Source organism: Ambystoma mexicanum, chromosome 2q (genome assembly GCF_040938575.1).
Source record: "Ambystoma mexicanum isolate Mex_15411 chromosome 2q, UKY_AmexF1_1, whole genome shotgun sequence".
NCBI lineage: Eukaryota > Metazoa > Chordata > Amphibia > Caudata > Ambystomatidae > Ambystoma > Ambystoma mexicanum.
This window is the reverse complement of record NC_090924.1, coordinates 1,220,811,984-1,220,834,783: the sequence shown is the minus strand read 5'-3', so window position 1 is coordinate 1,220,834,783 and position 22,800 is coordinate 1,220,811,984.

Below are 22,800 nucleotides of genomic sequence, written 5' to 3'. Positions count from 1 at the left end.
GGAGTGCCAGCGGGCCCAAGCTGGGGCCCTTTGGACGCAGGCCTGGCGCCTTAGGCGCCAGGCTCATAAAGCTAGACATGTGTTCATGTGTTTTAATGTGCACTTACCTGATGCAGACCATGCTGCTACATCCAGGCCCTCTTTAGGCCTGAATGGAACTACTTTACGTGTGGGGCTACTTTCCACCTGGGTGTGGTCGGGGAAGGATACATACCTGATCGGTGGAAGGATACATTCCTGGAACTTCTTCCAAAGCTATTTAAACCACGCCCGATCAGCAACTCACGCTTCGCGTTGTTCTGCTCCTCGCAGCCGGACGCTCACCGTGTCAGCTCCTGCATCTGGACCTCAGCCACGCCTGTCAGTATCCTGGGTCACCTGCAAAGAGAGACAAAAGACCTTACCTGCTAAATCAGCACCACGGAGACATCACACCGACGATCCTGAAAAGGAAGACATCATTTTTAAAAGCATTTCGCTACGATCGCTGCAGCGCTGCATTTCACTCACCTATCCTGGACGCCTCCATCTTCAGCAGCGATCATCCGGATCCACAGCCACTTCCCAGAGCCTAGAGAGAAAAAAACAAGAACAAGGTGAGAGAAGGAAAGGAATAGGAAAAGCTCAGTTTCCTTCTAAGACTTACCTGTTGGGTCATTCCCATTTCATTTCGGGTCTTGCCGCTTCCAGGCATTTTCCGGACCCCGGCCCCTATGGGGAAAAAAGACAAAGACATTGAATGAGCGAATGCAAAGACATTACCCGAGCGCTCATCCAGAACTTACCTGTCATTTACTGGAACTGCACGTTTAACTTCGGGTCGGCGCCATATCTTCGGCATTCGGAACCCCGGCCCCTAAGGGGAAAAAGACATAAGCATTAGCGCTTGCTGCAACAAGACAATGAACATTATTATAAAACTTGGACTTTTGAACTTGCAGCAGAACTTTTACAGCACCTTACCTGAATAGTCAAGCTTACCTGAACTCCCATCAATCCTCAATCCAGTGAAGTAACTGGGTTTCAACGCGCCCCTGCATTAGAAGCAGGATGGAGAGCTCATCCTTCCTGACCCTAAGGTGAGACTTCACGAGGAATCGTGGAAGGGTATTGTGAAGGGTTGGAAGAGAGTGGGAGGCTCGAGCATAACTCAGTCAGTAGGTAATACTCCCTTTTCACGCACAGGGGTATATTCCTGCGAGCCAGAGAAGCCAGAGTAGAGGGGCCCTTCCTGTCCATCTTCAGAGTCCTGCGCTTCACCATTGAAGAAGCACCAGCACTCGAAGCCAGACCGGCGCCTCCGTGGGAATCAGGTGAGCGTTACAAATATATGTAAAGGACAAAAAACTGATGATCCCCATAGCCAAGGAACACAAACCTTTCCTAGCTTTTACTGGGAAGAGCGATTTTGGCGGTTCAGGACCATGCCCTTCGGGCTCACGTCGGCCCTTTGGGCCTTTACAAAGCTCATGAGACCAGTGTCAGCAGCAGTCAAAGTAAAGGGAGTACAGATGATTATATCTAGACAACATCTTACTGATGGTGAGAAGCAGAGACCTTGCAATACCAGACAAAGTGGGTGAAGGAACTGCTCACATCCCTAGGCTTTCTGGTGAATGCAGAGAAATACGATATGTCACCTACAAGAAGGATAGACTTCCTGGGTTTTATAGTAGAAACCAGAAAAGCAACCCTAGAGCTTCCCCTAAGGAAGCTAAGAGACATCAGGAGAGTGATATGAATATGCCTGGACAAGAAGTTATCTCATTGAGAACTCTAGCGAGAGTAGTGAGATTGTTAGCAGCATCCATACAAGCCATCTTCCCAGGGCCCTTGCATTACAGAGCACTTCAGAGATTGAAAATAAAGCACCTGTACCAGGGCCTTCGATACCACCAATTGATACCATTAGATCAGGTATCCAAGACAGAATTACTGTGGTGGCTACAGAATATGGAGGCCTGACACGGACGAGTCATCTTCGAAGACAGTCCGGACCTAATAATAGAATCAGACGCAAGAAGAGTTGGCTGGGGAGTGCATTGCGTGAACTAGAGACAGGAGGGAAATGGAACGCAGAAAAATTACAGCTGCATATAAACTGTGCTGAACTGCTAGATGGATCTTTCAATATAAAGGCGTTTACAAAAGACAGAGTAAGCTGCTGCATTCTGCTGAAGATGGACAACATTTCAGCAGTCAGATACATAAACCACCTAGAAGGAATAAAGTCTAAACTCCAAGCAGAGGTAGTGAAAGATTTCTGGCATTATTGCCTAGAGACGAAGATCTCAGTCACAGCATAATACCTCCCAGGGACCCTGTATTTAATAGCATATTGCAACTTGCGCCTGCTGACCGACTCCATCAACTGGATGCTCAACAGAGTGGTATTCCAGCGACTTGACCAATTATGGGCCCGGTTCACACAGATCTATTTGTCTCCTCAGCTGGAGGTTTGACCCGAGCGTGCAGGGAACAGACGCATTTCTACAGAGCTGGCATAGGAAACTGCACTACGCTTTTCCCCGATTCAGAATACTGAGCAGAGTATTAGCAAAGTTTGCAGTGATAAAGCAAGCTTAGTGATTGTGTCTCCCATATGGAAATTGCAAGGGTGGTTTGCAGTTCTGACGGAACATTCCCCAGATTTCCTGTGGATTCTCCCGGCAGACAAACACCTGCTCACAGACTCAGCTAGGTAGTCTCTGAGAGTGAAGGGTATGCTCCACTGATGGCATGCAGGGTATCAGGAGAAGGTGGGCCCTGCCAGGTATTTTGGGTCATGCTTCATGACTTATATCAGAATCTTGGGCTCCATCCACACGACGGAGCTACACTGCGGCATCAGGCAGATGGGAGAAGTGGTGTTTCTGCCCCTATAGTAGCTGTGCTAAATTTTCGAGCATATCTCAAAGAGGAAAGTAAAGGACCATGGGAGTCTACTGGTCAGCGATATCGGCAGGCCATTTGCCAGTAGACGGAACACCAATAAGAGACTAGCCAGGCTTATGAAAGAGCAAGGTTCCAGACACCCCCAGTACCAGGTACACGTACGTTTGGGATGTGAATACAGTTCTTCAGTTTCTCACGAGTTGGCCGGTAAACAAATACCTAACTATGGCCCAATTATCATGGAAACTACCAATGCTTTTATGCCTTGTATCCTGTCGCCAATTGGCAGAAGTGAAGGGTCTAGACATGGATAAGAAAGTGTTTGGACCAGAAGGTTTTACTTTCACCCTGTCGAGAAGAACAAAAACATATTCTTTGTCGATCTCATTCCCCTGTCTGCAAATACAACCTAAGCTCTGCATAGCGGCGTGTATTAGAGAGTACGAATCCAGGACCGCGGAGGAGGAATATCACAATTGCTAATTGTTCATAGGAGACAGTTCAAGGCGGTCGCAACAGCGACTATAGCCAGATGGGTGCGCAAATCATGCAAAAAGCAGGCGCAGACCTAGCACAGCTCGGAGCGCATTCAGTGAGGGTGGCAATGGCATCGAAAGAGTTTGCAACAGTCACAGCCTTGGTAGACATTATGAAAGCGGCATATTGTTCAAGCGACAGTACTTTTAAAATGTTTCATTTTAAGCCTATTTCATCAGTAGCAAGAGCGGTAATGGAGAACTTTGAAAAAGCATAATGCTTGTCTCCGGTCTTGACATAGAATGAAGATTACCCCTGCTAATTGCACAGGGAGTCTTGATTCTATAAAAGAGACAGAGGCAAGCATTAATACCCTGCCAGCAATGCTCTGAGATGGAGGAGTAATGAAGATCAGGATTGTGTATTGTTGATAATTGACTTTTGTTCCTTCATTCCCCAAACAAGGTGAATAGAGAAAGCATTGCCCATCCTAATGATGTTCTCCCTTTTACCAAGGACGACCAGAAAACCATCTAATCAAGTAGCACTGATCAGCATACGGGGACCAGTTGACCTATCAAAGGAACAACTCGATACCAAAGAGGCGTCAGCGACTTTCAGCGCACAACAAGGTTGATTTCAAGTTCATTTGAAACTTAATCGCCAGTTGTGTGAATTACAGGATCAGTTCAGAGCATCCAAAGAAGAGGAAGAACATAGAGGCAGGACACGACAGATATCTACAAACAGGAAGTGGGATGGACTACAAGAGAGCCTTTATAAACAGGAAAATGTAGTTTCAAAAGGAAAAAGAAAGAAAATTAGTGTTTGGAAGCATTTTCTGTTATATTTTCTTAAAACTGCTGAAGAGCACAAATAAAGACGTTGAAGCATAATGCTTTAATAGAATCAAGACTCCCTGCGCAATTAGCTGGGGTAATCTTCATTCTACATCACACTACAGTGTGTTAAAACCAACGGCCGGAACCCAGGTGGAATTTGCTTTTGCTCAATATGTTTCTATAGTTATTTTATATGTCAGGTCACGGAAAAGAAGTACACTAACATTAGATGGCAAATAACATTCGGAGAGGAAAGGATGCAAAACAAAAATACACAACGTTTGGACCAATCGGGCAGCACTTTGCCAAATTTGTGTCATCAAAAAGCACATTTTCCTTTTCGTTTATCTCCTTTAAAAGAAAACAAGAACTCCCTTTGTCTTTGAAACGTAGTTATTAAATGGTCAATACGTTTGCTGACTCCTCCTACAAGCAACGTTGTTGAGTTTTAAGTAAAAGTGACCAACGAATACACAAAGATATGTTAGATAGCGTCAGTTCAATGTCATATATAACTAACCAGTATCATGTCCATACTGTATCACTTGCCATCTAGTTAATTATTGGAATAGGTATTTTATTTTCTAAATTGTTGCTGCCTCTTGTGTTCAATATGACAAGTTAATATAGTGGTTGCATTTAAACATGTTCCTTTAACCAGGCAACTGTTTCCTTTGTTCGGGTTGCCATTTTGCTGCAGGTATGCATCCAACAAAGGAAGCACAATTAAAGATTAATTATTGAATAATTGTAGGAAAGATTTTATACTGGTCATAACGAAGGAGCAACCCTTGTTAAAATGAACAAGAAACGTAGGCATAGCTATCCTTTGTATTACCACCAAATCTGACACAAGAGGCCGCCGGTATTCTTTTTTTTCCTGCGCCTAGAAATGGGCATTTACAGGGTCATTACGGCCTTGCCGGACACGGTATTTGCCCATTCCTGGGCGCCGGAAAACATTCTTCCCCATTCCCAGTTGAGCCTCATTGGGCTCAATGGGAATGGGGAGGGCGGATGCATTGGCACCATTCAGAATGGTGCCTGTGCATTTAACATGCTCTTCTCGCGGGTGCCGTTATGGCCGCCAGGTCAGACCTGCTGGCGCAATGGCACCCGCGAGCAGAACTCATAGTTTGCCGGTCCGGGAACTAAAGTACCGGCATGCTTACCGGTACCTTAGTTCCCGGACCGGCAAACCTATAATGAGGCCCAAGGTCCGTAAACTTTCTCACCTTGAATGTGTTATCATTGAAAGTTCAGGTTTATGTTTTTAGGTAAAGTTATTGTGAATAACATTTTATTTATTACTTATATTATTTTATCTCACATGGTATGACTGCAAATTCCCATAGAATAGAAAGGTTGTGTGTTATCTATGCCCATGCAGAAAAGGGGCCTGTGGGAGCCCCAAAGGACTATTATTGATGATAGTCTCAAGCATTTTTAATAGTGAGATCTGTGGGTGCACTTAATATTTTACAACATGCTGAAAATTAGTCTACAGATTGCAGAAGCATTGGGCAATTCCAATTGGCTAATATTGTATAATTTGCTTGATAGATCTAGAGAGAGGGGGTAAGAAAGAGGTAAATATATATTTGTTGCCTAGTCATCTCAGTATTCGAATGTTAACATATTAGGGGGAGAACTAAATGCTCAATGGACTACTGTACTTTGTAATGCCGAGTTGTATCAAGCAAATTTGATCACAATGAATAAACATCAAATGCTGTGTTGTGCTTGGTTAGATGTGATACACAAGGTCGTGATTGGGCAGAAATGCTTGAGAAGTCAGGGTCATCATTGTTAATGGAAAAATGAATAGTGAGAAGCCAGAAAATACAACTTGACATTTAAGCACAAATAATGTACTAATTGATTACAGTTATATCTCAGCTCATCTGCATGGGATTCAGTCAGATGTTTGGATGTGAAAACATGTATACGAGTCACCACGGTATTATAATTGTGAGTATAAAGAGAAAATGAGTTCCTATAATTTCAAAAAGTGCTTCAGGCTGACCTTGAGTACAACTGTGCCTACACATGTCATTAGATGATCTGCTAGAAACATATGGCTAGTTAAAATATGGATCTAGGACTGGCTGTAACTAAAGGCCGACCTTGTAGATTTCAAAACGAAAAGGCTACATCTGCAAGGACAGCATTTTGTTACCAGACCTCTCCTGTTTTATTTGTGGGAGCCTCCCCCATTTTGCCTCCCTCGCCAAGCTGCTTCACCTCCGTCAGCCTACCTCAAGCCCTGGCCCACCCTCACTTACCTACTGCAGGCTCCAGTTCCGTCCATTCAAGATCTGAATAAAGCGAACCTGGAAATCTGACACACAGCACATTGTGCTTCTGTGAGAAACCTTTTATGATCCAGGCTTCCGGATTCATTCTATTTAGACAGTGAACAAAAACGGTTTTAATCAGAAGCACTTAATGTGGGATGGACCTAAAGCATATGGCAAGACTAGATTATATGATAAAGAAGTCGAACATCAAAAATAATCCCCTTGTAAAATCTTAAGGGGGCTGTGCTATGATGCTAAACAATACCATACAGAGGTATAAATACTGTATTAGGTGGTACAGGTCTTAGAGGACAATTAAGAGGAATGTTTCATATTACCCCACAAAAATGACACCAAGAAATTTTGGAAAATGGTTAGCAATGCATATCCTACCACAGAATCCTCTTAAATGAATACGATAACAGTACAAGTGTGAACACAGCATATCGTATGTCATTATTATGCTTCCGATCTAAATGTATATGAGGGTGATGTAAAAACAGTTTGGAGTGGCAGCTTTGGACAAGAGGCAATTTCTAGGGTAAAAAAATATGTTATACAATCTTGATCTCCTGTCCATGAAGGGCTCTCAAACATTGCACTAAAATACAACCAGAAATACTTAAGGCGAATAGGCAAACAGATAGTCAACAACTGCAACAGTCCACCTTGTTGATAGCTATTTTTGAAAGAGCGGATCTCTAGTCACATTGCTTGTTGTGACAAGCAAGGCTTTTGCCTCCTTGCTCCTGACAGAACTGCATATTTGAGCAGATCAAAAGGCTATTCTACTGTACATAACTATATGCCCTTATAAATGGTAATCCTTCTCTGTATTTTGTATTGACTGGTTTCTCTGGGCTTTTTGACACGCTCAAGACATCCACATGTTTGGCTAAGCTAGGTGTATCCTCCTCCATTCAAATAAAGATGCATCTATTCAATTAAAAATCGTGGGCTAATTTTCATAGAACATTCCCCCAAATAGAGGCCTCAAGTGAGGCTGTATGGTTGTTCTGGGTCCCATTAAATGTATACTTAGCAGATTTATATACATCATCAGATCATAGCAATGCTCCAGCTACAAAATTCAATTTGCATGTGAACTGGCTAAATCTTGCTGATGCCGTAGTGATTTTTGATCATATCGAAGTAGGCTTGCAACAAATTCTGCAAGCGCTTTAAAACTATGCAAGAAAAAAGTGGCTTGGAAATCTTGAAAAGTAAAACTAAGATTATGCTGGTATGCAATAGTAAATACTTGAAAACAGTAACAGATGTATTTGTTGTGGATAAAGTTGAAGAAAATATACTTGGGATTCTCAACATTTAACTACCATATAAGAGAAAGGAAGTCTTCAGATTCTAGAAAACCCAATGTTCACTGATCCCAATGAGGGCAGAATATCATCAAAATGTCTCCCTAATGCTACTTTTGGGTAGAAATGAACAGATCATCAATGAATACCTGGTTAAATAAAATGAAAGGGATTATCTGGAAAAGAATTCTGCAATTTTCTAAACCAACACTGATGGTGATATTATTCCCTGAATTGAATTTCACATTATTGGACAGGCAGGGCTGAATAAGTAAAGCAGGTACTATTATTAGAATTTGGAAACTACTCCATGAAGCATATGTTATACAGTGAATTTAGAGTTGGAGACATGCATTCTTTCTTTTATTGAGAATGTTGTTACCGAATGCAGCTGTTCTGGACATGACTAATTGACAACTGGCATATACATTGTTTATATCAATAAGATTACTGTTGTGAAGAAAATAGTCTGACCACAAAAGTGATGGGTGGAAGGTTTCAAATGAATCTAAACGCTGGCAATTGCTCTGGGCAACCTTCCACACCACCGTTTTTTAGCCTGTCTGCGCCATTGCAAAAGGGGACCAGCCATGTGCAAATCAGTCAGCAGCTGCCGCCACCGAAGGTAGCAGCCCAGCCCGAACTGCTAGGCCAGGTCCCCTCTGCACAGAAAACCAAGCAACCCCAGACATGTTTCGGCCTTGTTGGACCTCCTCAGTGAGGTGCAGCCTGGTTCCCTGTGGCGCAGTGAGCAAGGGACCCAAGTCTGGGCATACCCTCTCTCACAAGAAGAAACAAACTGACCACAAAAGTGATGGGTGGAAGGTTTCGAATGAATCTAAACCGCTGGCAATTGCTCTGGGCAACCTTCCACACCACCGTTTTTTAGCCTGTCTGCGCCATTGCAAAAGGGGACCAGCCATGTGCAAATCAGTCAGCAGCTGCCGCCACCGAAGGTAGCAGCCCAGCCCGAACTGCTAGGCCAGGTCCCCTCTGCACAGAAAACCAAGCAACCCCAGACATGTTTCGGCCTTGTTGGACCTCCTCAGTGAGGTGCAGCCTGGTTCCCTGTGGCGCAGTGAGCAAGGGACCCAAGTCTGGGCATACCCTCTCTCACAAGAAGAAACAAACTGACCACAAAAGTGATGGGTGGAAGGTTTCGAATGAATCTAAACCGCTGGCAATTGCTCTGGGCAACCTTCCACACCACCGTTTTTTAGCCTGTCTGCGCCATTGCAAAAGGGGACCAGCCATGTGCAAATCAGTCAGCAGCTGCCGCCACCGAAGGTAGCAGCCCAGCCCGATCTGCATAGAAAACCCCTCTAATGTATTGTATTAGACACAATGTGTTATTAATTTATTACTGATGTGACTTTGGTATTTGAATCAGTTTCCTAATGTATAACAAATTGTGGAATTCTATGAATCTTGGAATGCAGGTAGTCCCTAATGAATGCACAGTATGATGCATGTTAATTTGTTTTTGTTTTTAAGATACATGTGCAATAAATGAAAACGGTTTGTAAATAAAATCATACTTTAATACAATAAATCATTAAGGAGAGTCTTACAAATGAAGTACTGAATATTGTTCATACGTTTCAATGTATGGGTAATGTTGGGACCTAATCGAAATGACCTGGTTGGTAGGCTAAGATTTTGCTCCCAATGTTACACATTGTAAATTCAATGGGCTCTGTGTGCCATCCTGTCAGAAATCTCCAATACTGCAATTTTGCAAACGAGCCACCCATCCCCAAAATCTGTCTGTGTTGAAAGGGGTAATTCCTCTTCGAGACACAGCCTCCCAAAATTGTTGTCCTTGTAAGAATATTGTGATTACTTGATTACTTGGTATTGGTGCACCTGAGCGGTGAAGGCACCTAGATCATCTATGTGTGTTTGATAAGAAGGCATGTGAGTCTGTGGGTCAAATAAGAATGACAGCAAATCTTCCCTCTGCTTTTTCAGCTTCTTGATTGCAACTACTACCCAGCCCATGTGATGCACTTGTAGGTAGCTAAAATCTGTCAGACAGTATTAAAAGAGATATCCTTTATGACCTCAGATACAACAAAAGAACAATTTCAATTGGACTGAAAAGCACATTTATTGTCATATGATGATATCACATGCGGATGGAAGATAAATAAAGCATTCCTCTGCGCACGAAGATGTAAATGGGAACAGGAGGCAGTGGCTTGGTCAGTGAGAATGCCCTTGAAATATTGGCCTTGGCGCTATCTATATCATGAGTCTTTCTAATTGCACCCGTCTCCAAAATGGAGGGAATGCTGCTCGATCTTTGTTTAAAAAAAAACTCAGGCCCTCAGGTCATCCCACGTATGCTTGTGCCAGGTGTGATTATTATACCAGAACACATTGTGAGAGGGGTCTAATGTGACAACGCGGAATGAGTGGCTAGAGAACGGTTCCATCACACTGACACCTGCATGACAAAAAGGTAATTGGTATACGACCTTAGTACTTTTGTCTGCCATTTGTAGTCGGATACAAATAGACCAGTTGGTGATTGGAACTATATGTGTGTTATCTATATCTTTGTCACATTGAAGTCATTTAAAACAACTACCTTTGCCTAAAAACCAGCTGGTACTGGGTCGCTTGCAGCTAGTAATGGCTTTGAGCTAGTAAACAGTTCCTGGTGTATTGCAAACGTGTTAAGCAAGTGTTATATCTGCCTCTTCATTTATAATCAAAACAGCACTCCATGAATATACCTGAATTACAGTATTTAAAGCGTCTCATTATCTGTTCTTTTGAATATGGCAATAATTGTAGTAGCATGTTACTCACTTTATTGGAAGCATTTGTCAAACATTGTAATGTCTAAACATTGTAATAGGGGAATACACCTGCCTAAACAAATGCCAAAACTGCTGGCGTTGCCAATTCTTAGTTTTGCTTTAGTGTTTGCCTTCAGTCACACCCCACGTTGACATTCTAAAGCATGTCTAATTACCTTTGAAGGGCACAAGAACATTCGAGGTGCCAAACACATGATGACTGTGTGTAATTACTGACTGCGTATCTGAAAAACAATCCTGAACAACTGCACCCCTACATGACCTGAAGCCAACAGCTGTGTCTTTGAATGCAGGGTGTGCCAGGGGTGGGATATGGTGTTCCCCATTAGCCTGTCCGCCTCCCAGTTCAAAGTGGCCTTTGCATATCCTGCTGTTTTGCAACAAAGCACAGCAGGCTGCAACTCATGAAAGAACCTCACATGAACCATGACTAGGATGCTGAATGTGTTTCCCGTTGTATGATGTATCATTCATCAGGATACACTGAATCGAATATTGATAATAAATGTATACCCCTTGCAACCGAAGTGTTGCTATTTCTCAGGGGGGTGAATTACTGATTGCTCATGCTGGGATTGAACATTTCCCCTACATTTCGCATGATCTCAGCAGACAGTGCTTCTGTCACTGAAATGGCAATCACATTGGCGATCAGCACTGGCCGCTCATTGCACCACCAGGTAGCAGGGAATCTACTTGAGTAAGATATATGATCTGTGAGCAATGTGAGTGGTAAGACCCTATGGGGGCGTGTGTATGGTTATATCATTCATAATGCATGTGCATCAATAATGACATGTATTTTTCCAAGTAATTGGCTGTGATCATAAAGTGCTGTGGAGGAGCGTCGATGAATGCATGCTATCATTAAAGTGCTTGGCCAAATCTCCAAATATGGATCGTCAAATTCCTGGAGCCTCCGGCCCCCCTGGTTTCAAATAAATCTGCAAGAGGCCATTGGGGAATCTTGACGTGTTCATTTCTCATCCATGTTTGGGCTATATCAGCAAGTCTGGATTCAGAGGTCAGGTCAGTTGAGATCTTCCAACTTTTGTGGGCTTCACGAAATTGCACAAACACGGGTGGGTTTGAAGGTGGAAACAAAGTCTGGGCACCTTTAAACATCAGTGGATTTAATTTGACTCAAGAAAGGCAAATTAGGCCCGATCCTAAATTCAAAGTAAGAGTTTTGGACATTGTGGAGGGACCTTAGGCAAGAATTTTGTTTCATTTATTTCGAGGCAAATATGAGTTATTTTTTATTTATTTCTTCAGGACAAACTTCGTATGTGGTTTTGTCTCATTTTAGGGGTGGCATTTTATTGTTTGCAGATGAAATCTCTTTTTCTAGTTGTATTGTCTTTGTTGTCAGGGAAATTGTTCGTTATGCTGGTATTTTTCTGTTCGGAGAAACATTTGTTTTGCTTTCTTATGGAAAACATTGTCTTGCTTTGTTAGGAATAACTTCCTTTGGTTTCTATTTAGATTTTAAGAGAACACATACATTTTTTGTTTGTTTTCTAGATACACCCAATCATGCTGTTTCAATAATTATGACGTCTTAGTCAGCTTCCCTCACCCTCAAAAGAATGCTATGTTGCTCCAAAGTAGTGTCAATTGAATGCTGCTGCTTACATAATGTCTGCAATGGTATTTTGTTCTCCTCGAGCAATGTAGCGCAGTCCGTTCCCTGATGCTTCCATTTACTTTTGCGGCCACTCAACCCACGAACGAGATCCTGCCTAGATGCATCCGCATCCAGGACGTGTTGAGGAATAAACTGATTTAATCGTCTTGGTCCCGAGACTCAGATGCCAGTCTGCTCTTTGGGGAGTTGAACGATCCGCCACCCACCCCCCCAGGCATTGTTATTTCTTAAAACATCAGGGTTGGATGGTTTTCCGTCCACACTGTTACACCACTATCAGTTAGTAACACATACCATTGTGATCAGGAATTATTGCATGTGTCCTGAAGATGGCTGGAGTATGAAACGCAATTAGATTACCCAGCCGAAACTCAAGTAGACACTTTTATTTACAAGCTCCATTGGACAACAAAAGCTGGATATCCTATATAAACTGTTTGGTGAATTATTGTATCAGAATAGACAATTGATACATGCCAGCATTTGATTATTATGGTGCATTTATTGTCAAGAGATAATAAGAACCTGAAAGACGCGGGAAGACCCTACACTCTGGACCAGAGTATTACTGTACCAAGGAATGCTGAAAAAATTTCCAGAGGACGTGTTTATTATATAAACGTGGTATCAAAATGTATTTTGCTTGATACAAAATGTCAAAAGGTGAATTAATCACATGATAATATACACTTCATAGTTACATTGCATAGCAGGGAAGCATAGGACTACCTAAAAGCTACAAAAGCCAAACCAATAATTTTCATTCAGAGTGAGGCATTCATACCTTAATCTACACTCAGTGTCAGTCATACATCCAACAAATACTAAAATGCATACCAACACAATTAAACATTAGATCGTGATACAACTCGTCTGCCGGAACAACCTTATTATTTGTATGTTAGAAAACACAATAGAATTACTCCATATGATCTATTGTAGGAGTGGGTCTAGACACAATAATTCAAAAGATCACATCCCCTTTTACAAGACAGCACGTTGCACTTTAGGTCAATGTTCATGACCTACATTCTTTATAAATTGTTCATTCGCGTTTTTGGCACTATATGAATGAATAATCTATGGAAATGAGTGTTGTTTGGATTGAATGGTTTGAATATTGGTTACAGATGGATGTGTGCGTTAAATTTACAATAATGTGTACAACTATGGACTTAGTAATTGTTTTTAAATGAATGATTTCTTTATTCACTGTGCTTTTTTCTATGTATAAATTCTAACAAAGAAGGTTGTGATAACAATTGAAGGTTTGTTCTGTTGTAAATAGATTGCTATATTAGGAGTACTTAGTTAAATGCTATTAGAGTTTGTATATACCCTTGGGTCTATACGTTGCATGCACTTGATCCATTTACTTTCCAGCCAAACTGTTTTTCCTCTGATTAGTCAACTGTGGGTTTTGGATTGTGAATCTAGACATAGATGTGTGTTCATGAATTTCTTCCTATGCATTGTTGGATGATTATTCAGCCTGGTATCTTTAAACCAGAAGTATGATCTGCCTAATGTTGAAGGTTCTGCTGAAGAAGGTCTTCACTCACGGGTGAACGGATATTTGTCTGCATAACGAGATGTAGGAAGTGACCTGCTCACTCAAAATAGATTCAGAGAACACAATACACCTTGTTAAGTTGATGCTTTAAAGAAGAGATAAAGGATGCATTGGCTACAGTGAGTTTTTTCAACTGCTGTTCTGGGACTGATGGAAATGGCTCTATAAACGTATTATTGATTATTAAAGTGTAGATGTTGAAGGGGAAGAATATTGGAATATATTTATCTACTTCTGAGATACCAGTCCAGGGGTGGACTGGCCTAGAGGGAACTCTGGAGATTTCCCAGTAGGCCTCTGCACCCTGCGGCTCTTTTGTGTAGTTACATATTTTACTTCCACATTTTCTCATGTGAAAAGTGTTGGGCTTGTTCAAAATGTGCAACATGTGTCCACTTTGAATATTATTTCCAGGGCCTCTTTTGGATCCAAGTCCACCCCTGTGCCAGACGTAGGAGCGAGGAACAAGTTAGCTGATGGAGCAGCACTCATTCAAATTGGGGTTCTGTATGGTCCCTAGTCTGAGGAGGAAATGGAACAATATGAGGTTTTCATTTACTATATGTATGTGTGACAGGTCCCTTACATCATGCACTTCAAGAAGGACCTGTAGAAACAGTGTTTCAAGAAGATCTCTCCAGTCACTGATCTCTTGAGTCAATGCTAATTCTCCCCCTCTGAAGCTTCCTCATTCTATCCTCCCCTTAGCAATCGCAGCTCCTCTGCTACCTACACACTCCTGCTTCAAGTCCCCTAAGGTGTGTTTTATATAGTCATACGTTTTTACATAGAGTGGAATGCTTGTATATTGTTACCGCCTGTGTCCACATGGACATATCATGATGTAGATTCTCCGATTTCAGAAGCGGGAGAATGGAATGCATGACGAGAAAAGTGAACGGCAGATAAGACGATGAGAAGGAGTTCACTGAAGCTGCAATATGAGAATATGACAGCTTAAATAAAGTCTGGAGCAACATTGTTCGATTGGTGAGAGTTCTTTGACCACATCACTGTCCCTTATGTACAACATGCTGTAGCTTCCCAACTAGTCTCACTCTTTATAAATCCCACACTTGCATACAAGCATACATACATACAGACCTTGTGACACTAATGGACATTTTGTCAAGGGATATCCAGTTCATCCTGTGAAGCCTTGTCTTAGATGGCCTTAAGAATACTCCAACTCCCATAGGCGGTTGAACGGTATTTCTTATGTAGTTCATTAGTGTTCTCCCTCTCTCCCTCCCTCCCTCCCTCTCTCTTCTTTCTCTCGCTTCTTTCTCTCTCTCTCTCTCTCTTTCTCTCTCTCTCTTTCTCTCTCTCTCTCTCTCTCTCTCTCTCTCTGTCTCTGATTGAGTAGCAGGCTTGCACACCCTAATCCTGGTGTCCCTATTCTCTAGTTTAGTAGATAGTGACTATTAGCCCCTATGATCTATTCTATAGATGTCTGCAATTGCCTTCTCAGTCTAGACTGCGACACTAACTTCCTAAAATATATATCCCTACACTACCAGTTTATTAGCCTCTACCAAGTGATTTGGGGATGTGCCTTCATACACACTGCCCAACCTGGTCGTCTTCCTCTGATACTGTGTTGTTCCTTGGCCTCTCTCTATGAACAACTTGTTTCTCTTTGTTGGCCTACTTCCAACTCCACCATCCTTCACTCCTTCTACACTCTGCATCTTACACCACTTTATGTCTAATGTCTCATTCTCATTCAATGCTGCCTCCACCCTTTGGTGTTACTTCTCTCTCCTGCATACTACTAAACCCCTACACACTTCCACTCCATCCTTCATACCACTATTCCCTCCATGACGGCATTGAAAATAATTACATACACTAACAATATAACAATACCAAATGAATGCAAACACATTTCAAAGTGGAGATAAATCAAGTAGGTGACTCAGATTTGGTAGGTTTTTGGATAGTCTAATAGGGATATAGAATATAGAGAACAGCTGCATAAGGCTTTGTCAGTGTTAGAGTATAGGAGCTGTGTTACACATATGGACCCACCATGTTGGGCTCCCATTGACATCTAGACTCCAGGTGAACATGATTCATGCTGCGCATGGTGTCATCTTGCCTTTGTGGGAGAATATGCCCAGAACAGGCTATTTAGGATCTGCCATAGGAAACATCACGATGTTTAGTCTTTTTACCCAATTACACCTACAAACATGACATTCATTTTTGAGATCATGTGTTTGGAGAGATCTAAAACATATATTATTTGCAATTTTCTATCGGTGATAAGGGATGTAGTTATGTGGGTAGCCACTTGTATTGCTGAGGCAGGTTATTGGACGCTAATGATTGAAGTAGTAAAAATAAAGGCAAAAACATAAGACAGCTGTTGGACCATTCACTAGTGTCAATGTAACTGTGGTCCCTTGTTAAAATCGCATGTTTCTTGAGGTTTGTCAAACATGTGCAGTTTATTAATTAAATCCTTATTAGTGGTAGAATTCTGCAATAGGGCTTGAACCAAGTTCTGTTCGTTATTTTAATAGATAAATGCACTCAGTGTAAGAGAAATTAGAGGAGTCTCCTATGAAGTACCTGAAAGCATCATTGACACACCTCACAACTTTTATTTACCACAAATATTGTCCAATACGTGCCTGGCAGAGCAGTGTGAGACTAGGTTTATGCCTTTCATGCAACACAAGTCCAACTGCCTCCACTTGCATATCGGGTCCACCAAGAACACACACTCTGTTCTTAGGCACATAAGCATTCAGGTATGCATTATAGCCAGAGTGTTGGTTACCTAAAGGCTAGAACACTCGCCAGAGGGGAAGTGGGCCACCAAAAGTGCTGAGTTAAAGTCTCATCACTGAAGCTTTAATTTCAGGCACCAGCTAAATGCTGATGGCATGACTTTTTGTGGGTGAGGCATTAGATTCAAACTACTTAACCAAGGCAGTAGAAGGCATTGCATGGAGAGCTTCTGGGAGGGATCATTGTAGGTGCCCCCATGTTGATATTTACTGATAATTAATTTAACTCCACCCTCTCCTTATTACTGAAACATCTTAATATGGGGTGCTGAGGACTTCAAGTAGGTGGTGAGAGTGTTTTATCCATGCAGAGACATCTGCATTACTGTTCCTCCATGTGTCTATTTTTGTGGGACTGGTCAATTTACTGGTACTGTCAGCATGGAATATTTTATTTGCATATTACTTTATTTTTGGATGAGATCAGCTGAAAGCAGTATTTCACCATGTTCAGGTTCGAATGTGGGCAGATTATATTTCCACAGATACTTTTTTCAGATAAACAACTCGGCCTAAACGTGTGTACAGCTACTGTTCATCTGTCCCATCCCACTGCTTCTCCCCTGTGTTTCCATATCAAAGGGGAGCAAGTGCTGATCATCAGTTTCAAAAGCCTCAATATAAGCCATGAAGGCATCTGCCCTTTTCAGTGTCCCCGGAGGCAGTGATAACTGTAGCCTATATCACGTTGTCAGTAATGTTCTAATTTTTATTTTTTCTGTTATTTACCAAAATTACCAGTTAAATACTGATGACACGAATGTGTGTGAGAAGAGTCAGTGAGCCAGTTCATTGATACACAACAAAATGATTGGATGTGAGCATCAGTGGTGTGAAGTATGGTGTGCCCCTAGTTGGTATTTATATTTAATAACATACTAACAAACTGACATGCATTTTTTAGTAGGGCTGAAGAGCCTTCAGTGTTATGAGTACTGTTAGGAAAGATTTCTCTTTACTGCACCTTTCCTTCCATTTTAATGGACCCCCAAACGGTGTGCTTTTATTTTTGATATTGACCTGAACTATTTACAGTTCAGGTTTGTCAAACATGAAGCTTAAGCTTCACCACACTGTCTTTTGCTCATCTGTTACGGTGAAACTAACATGTCATTCAGGCTGTCAGTACTGGAAAACATGGTTTCCCTTAGCCTTGATACTATTGTTTCTACTTTTGTAACTTTGGTATCACTTTTGCAACTTGTATCATTTTACAAGTCATCTTACAAAGCAGTACAATGGGGTACACTTTTATTTGCCCTAGTTTAACACTCAGAGGATGTTTGGTTAAATGGACAAGCTGGTGGACAAGTGAACAAGCTGGTGGTAGCAGTGACTTTTTACCATGTTTTGATGCTTTTCATTTTAGCCTTACCACGTTTGGCTACTAACTGTGACTAGTGACCAAACATGGCCATGCCACATGGTTTTTTGCTTGTCCTTTGTCCATCTTGTCTTTTAGCCTTCTTCCTGGTCTGTGGGGCCAGGAAAATCCTTACATGTACTTTGGCAGGCAACTCGAGGGCTATGTGTGTTTGCTGGCAGGATGTGGGCTGGGACTGCCTGGTCTCAATCCACAGACTGGTTTCAGTGTGTCTGAGTGTTATGCCTGCATGAGTTTTCTGGCTGGACCACTGCTGGGGTGTGTCTGGGGCTTGTTCTGCTATTGGCTAGCGGAAGTTTCGGCTCTTACCTGGATTTTAGGACTCTACATAAATCCTGGAGTAACCCGAATGAGCCAAGACTGCTGTCCAGCTGTGAGACCCAAGAGGAGACCAGTGATCTGTCTGAAGGAGGCCAGGTGACCAACTTCTGCTGCTGTCCTGGAAGAGCCCTGTCTTGCTATTGATCTTCAGCACTCCTGAGAGGTAGCTGCGACACGTGCAATGGAGGGAACATCCATTACTCCTGGCCTAGACATGTCAACAAGTGGCCTAGATATGTGATGTCATCAGTGGTGTCATCAATGACATGTGTGATGTCATCTTTGATGTCTTCGGTGTTATTCTTAGTATTGCACTGTGGTGGTATGAGTTTTGGTTGCTTAGCTTACCATAACCGGTGAATTTCTGGGGTTTTTTGGTTTTACTTGTAACCATAACATCCCTTTAACAATGTTTTTCATTGAATTTCATAGGTTTTTATTAATGCAAATTAACCATAATGTCCCTTTAACAAAGAATGTTCAGTGAATTTCAGGGTTTTTACTAGTGCATGTTAATTTTCTACCACTTACTAATATCATATCTACCACAATATAGCAATATTTTTGTCCAATTTACAAAGTTTCAACTTAAAGCTCTGCAGTTTTCCAACTTCTAGCATTATTTTTTACACTTATAAGCACTTTTTGCAACTTTTTCCACTGCTTTTGCATTGATTAACATCCGCAAATCGGGAATTTACTGGAGAGCGTCATGTGAACACGCGCATGCGTGCGCCACAATGACACGTTCGCAAACCCGTCCGCTCTTCACGATCAGGTCCATGCTTCGCGGACAGACCAGAACTGCATTTTCTAGTGATCTAGAATCATTCAAACTAAACATGTACCCTTGCACAGTTCCTACACCTATTCTTACTGATTATCCATTAACAATCTAGTACAGAGCATATACTTTGAAGAATATTAGCAAAACCATTAGTTATCTTAAAAATGGCATCTGCTTTTGCCATCCAGCCTCCCCAAGAGCCACCACCACCACCAGCTGGAGGACCTACACAACAGGAAATATGCAGTACTTCCAAAGACAATGAATAGGGACAAGAAGATGAGGTAGAGGAAGTGCCTACCTCAAGCACCCAGAGAGAATCATGGGTGTTGCAGTTCTTTACCACTGTTGGGAATGTACCAAAGGTTAAAGCTACCAAAGTGAAATTCACTGAGTGCAGCGTTGTACTCAGTCGTAGACTACCTGGACAGTACTCCTTACAGGACCACCCCATGTGCCATCACACAAAACACAATCCAACCACCGCAATGCATTCAGAAATGCTGTTTTTTTCTTAAGAAATGTTAGGCTGTCTTCTCCCACCTCATCTTCCTCAACCAATGCTGTAACCACACAGTCTACTACAATGGGACACAAAATCCCTTCAGCTACCTTGCAATATATAAAAGAGGCCGCTGATCCATATCTTTCCAAGACAACAGTACTCTGTATATACTGTAACACACTACTCTGCAAGCGGGAGTGATTTCAAAGTGCTTTTGAAGCTGTAATCAAAGAGCATGAGAAACGCTGCCACCAACCTTAGATGTTACACACATGCAACATCTTCCCCTGTCCACCTGCCCCTCGATATTTGTGGTTGGTGCCTCTTCTCTCATTTCCCTCCCCACCTTACTTTGTGACATCTCCCCAAACATTTTTTTTTTAAATATCAAAAAAAGGTTCTAGGAACCACCTTTTACAGTTAAAAAGAAGAACTAAAAAAGTAATTGTATAGTCTCCATCTACTTTACATTTCTCAAAAAAAACTCCATAAGATTAAATCGCCCCCTAACTTCGAAAGCCCTTGCGTCACTGATTACGTTAGCCCACCCATAACATCACCAATGTCATAAAGTTATCTAACGCAAAACGAGGAAATTAAACACACACATCCACAACAAACGAAAAACTTTATTTTTACAAAAATGATGCAAACATTTTATTTTGAAGAAAACAACAATAGACGGGTCTGTAACAAGTACTGCTTATTTTGATACAATGATAAAAACAATCCATTAAGTCCACAAAGAATAGGTTCACTTTTTCGAACACAGTTAATAACTACCGAACTTTGCATCGTTCTCCTTTTCAGTGAAACTTTCAACGGTGATCTTCTAATGCCAAATCTGATCATCCATCCATTAATGCAATTGTTTGCGTTCTTCACCAAAAATTATCTTCCGGGACTGGCGAGTAATGCACGAACATGGCGCTCTATTACAAATGAGAAATGACTGCATTAACATTGAAATAAAAGCAACACTTTCACACCACACATTTCTAGTACCTATACGCTCCCATGTTGCTCCTTGTTACTGCAACCTTGAAAGGACCAATATTTGTCTGGCGATCATCCCAGATGATTGTTATTACATATCCGTTGTTTATATAATTATTGTCCAAACATTGTTGAAAAAGCCGTTGGCCGGTAGACTGTACCCATGACATGCGCACATAACTATATAAAACCGAGAATGCAAAAACATATTTCAGTAACCACTTCATAGTTAAATATACACAGTACATTCTTATTTTGGCTATAAATATAAGTTACAATTCACACGTACAAAGTCTATTCTTTGCGTCAAATAAAAAATTCATCCATTCCACCGATGTAGCAGAGGACCATCCGCTTCTAAGCACAGTTCTTCGAAATAGAAACTTTACTTTCCGACTTCAGCTTTCAATATAGTCAATCTTATCATTCCTATATGAATTTTTGACATATTTAGTCCTTCAAATTCTTAGTGCAGTGTATTCAAGGACACATAACAATGAGACCCTTCAAGTAGCATTCACAGCATGCACGAGTCAGTTTCCTTTTTATAAACACATGCAACAAAAATGAACAATATTACTGGCAATCAGTGTACTGAATAACAACGAAATATTTCAAGTAAACCACATAGCACAATATTTTAACGCTATCAACATGCCTGTTCCCAATCCATTTACGTTGTCTTTCAACGATAACCTCAGGCGCGTTCCACAGAGGCACGGATTTCCATACACGTCAATAATAATCTGCCACCTGCTCTCTGCTATGAGAAGCGTTTCACCAGCAGAGAGTTGGAGCACCAAAATCTAAGGTATCATAAAGAAAAGTAGTTTGTCAAAAAAACCTGCAAGTAGCGTGTTCCCACACCTCAGCCAGCCTCCTGGATAATGCAAGGGTCTTCAATGTCATCCTTAAACCAACCACAAAGGCATCACACTTTGTCCAGCATAATTGCTGGAACCTGAAGGAATAATAGTAACGTAAAGACAAATACAGTGATCACGTAAAAGAGTAGACACACAAACAATGAGTACAAGCTTACTAGCTTCTGTGCACCTCTATTCCCGCCATCATATTCATGTCTGCATTGATGCGTGCAACCCTCGTTGCCCTCCACAGTAAGATGTACATGTGCAGAGGCCACAGGCACATGTTCATAATGCACATTGGCAATACAAATTCCTTCACCCGTTATTTCAATGTTGACTAACACAGTGGCACACTAACCTTTGGTGTATTGCAATCTGCAGCCACTTATCATTGTACCTACTTTCCAGCTGTCCAGACTTCATTTACTTTATTCATTTATTTTGTGGTTAATTGTGAAGCACCTATGCCCAAAGGAAAATGTGCACATCACCAGAAGTCATTTATAACGCATCTGTACACAGTTGTTTCTAGGCGCAACAAGGCAAGGAAGAATAAAACAAATGGCAACAAAACAAATGATCTTAATTGTAATTGTAACTAGGCCTTGTGTCATTCATGTCGTGCAAGTGCAGAGGGAAACGAGAGGAGAAGTGCCAGGAGGATAGAAGGGGAGTGTGCAATAAGCAATCTCCACTATGTGACGCCAGGGTGGCCAGTTCTAACTAAGTGCAAATAGGAATGGCACCATAGGCTTGCAGATATAGTCCATAGTGTATGGTGGGCCCAGAGACAGTGCGTGGAACTACTGGTCATAAGGCAACCTGGGCCCCATAAGGTTTAGAGGATGGCCAGGTAATCATTTATTGCAGCAGAATGAGAAAATCAGCAGGGAAGAGAGAAAGAGAAAGTAGAAGCATACAGGAAATCCTTCAATTGCTCCCAGACCGTGAGGTGTTCCTGCTCAAGTTTCAGAGAGGCAGGGAAGCTGTTCCAGAGGGTCTCACCAGCTGAGGAGAGAAATCTACCCCCGAACTCTTTGCCTAGATAAGCATCTAACCATTACAGAGTTGAGGCGGATGAGCAAAGGGTGCAAGAAGATAGCTCAGTGGGTTGAGCGCTCACTACTGCGATCTGAGCGTGATCGGAAGGTCGGGGGTTAAAATCCCGGCAAGGCCATCTCAGCCTTTCATCCTTCTGAGGTCGATAATGGAGTACCAATTTCGTTTGGGTGATATTGTATGTAAATATGTGCTCTGT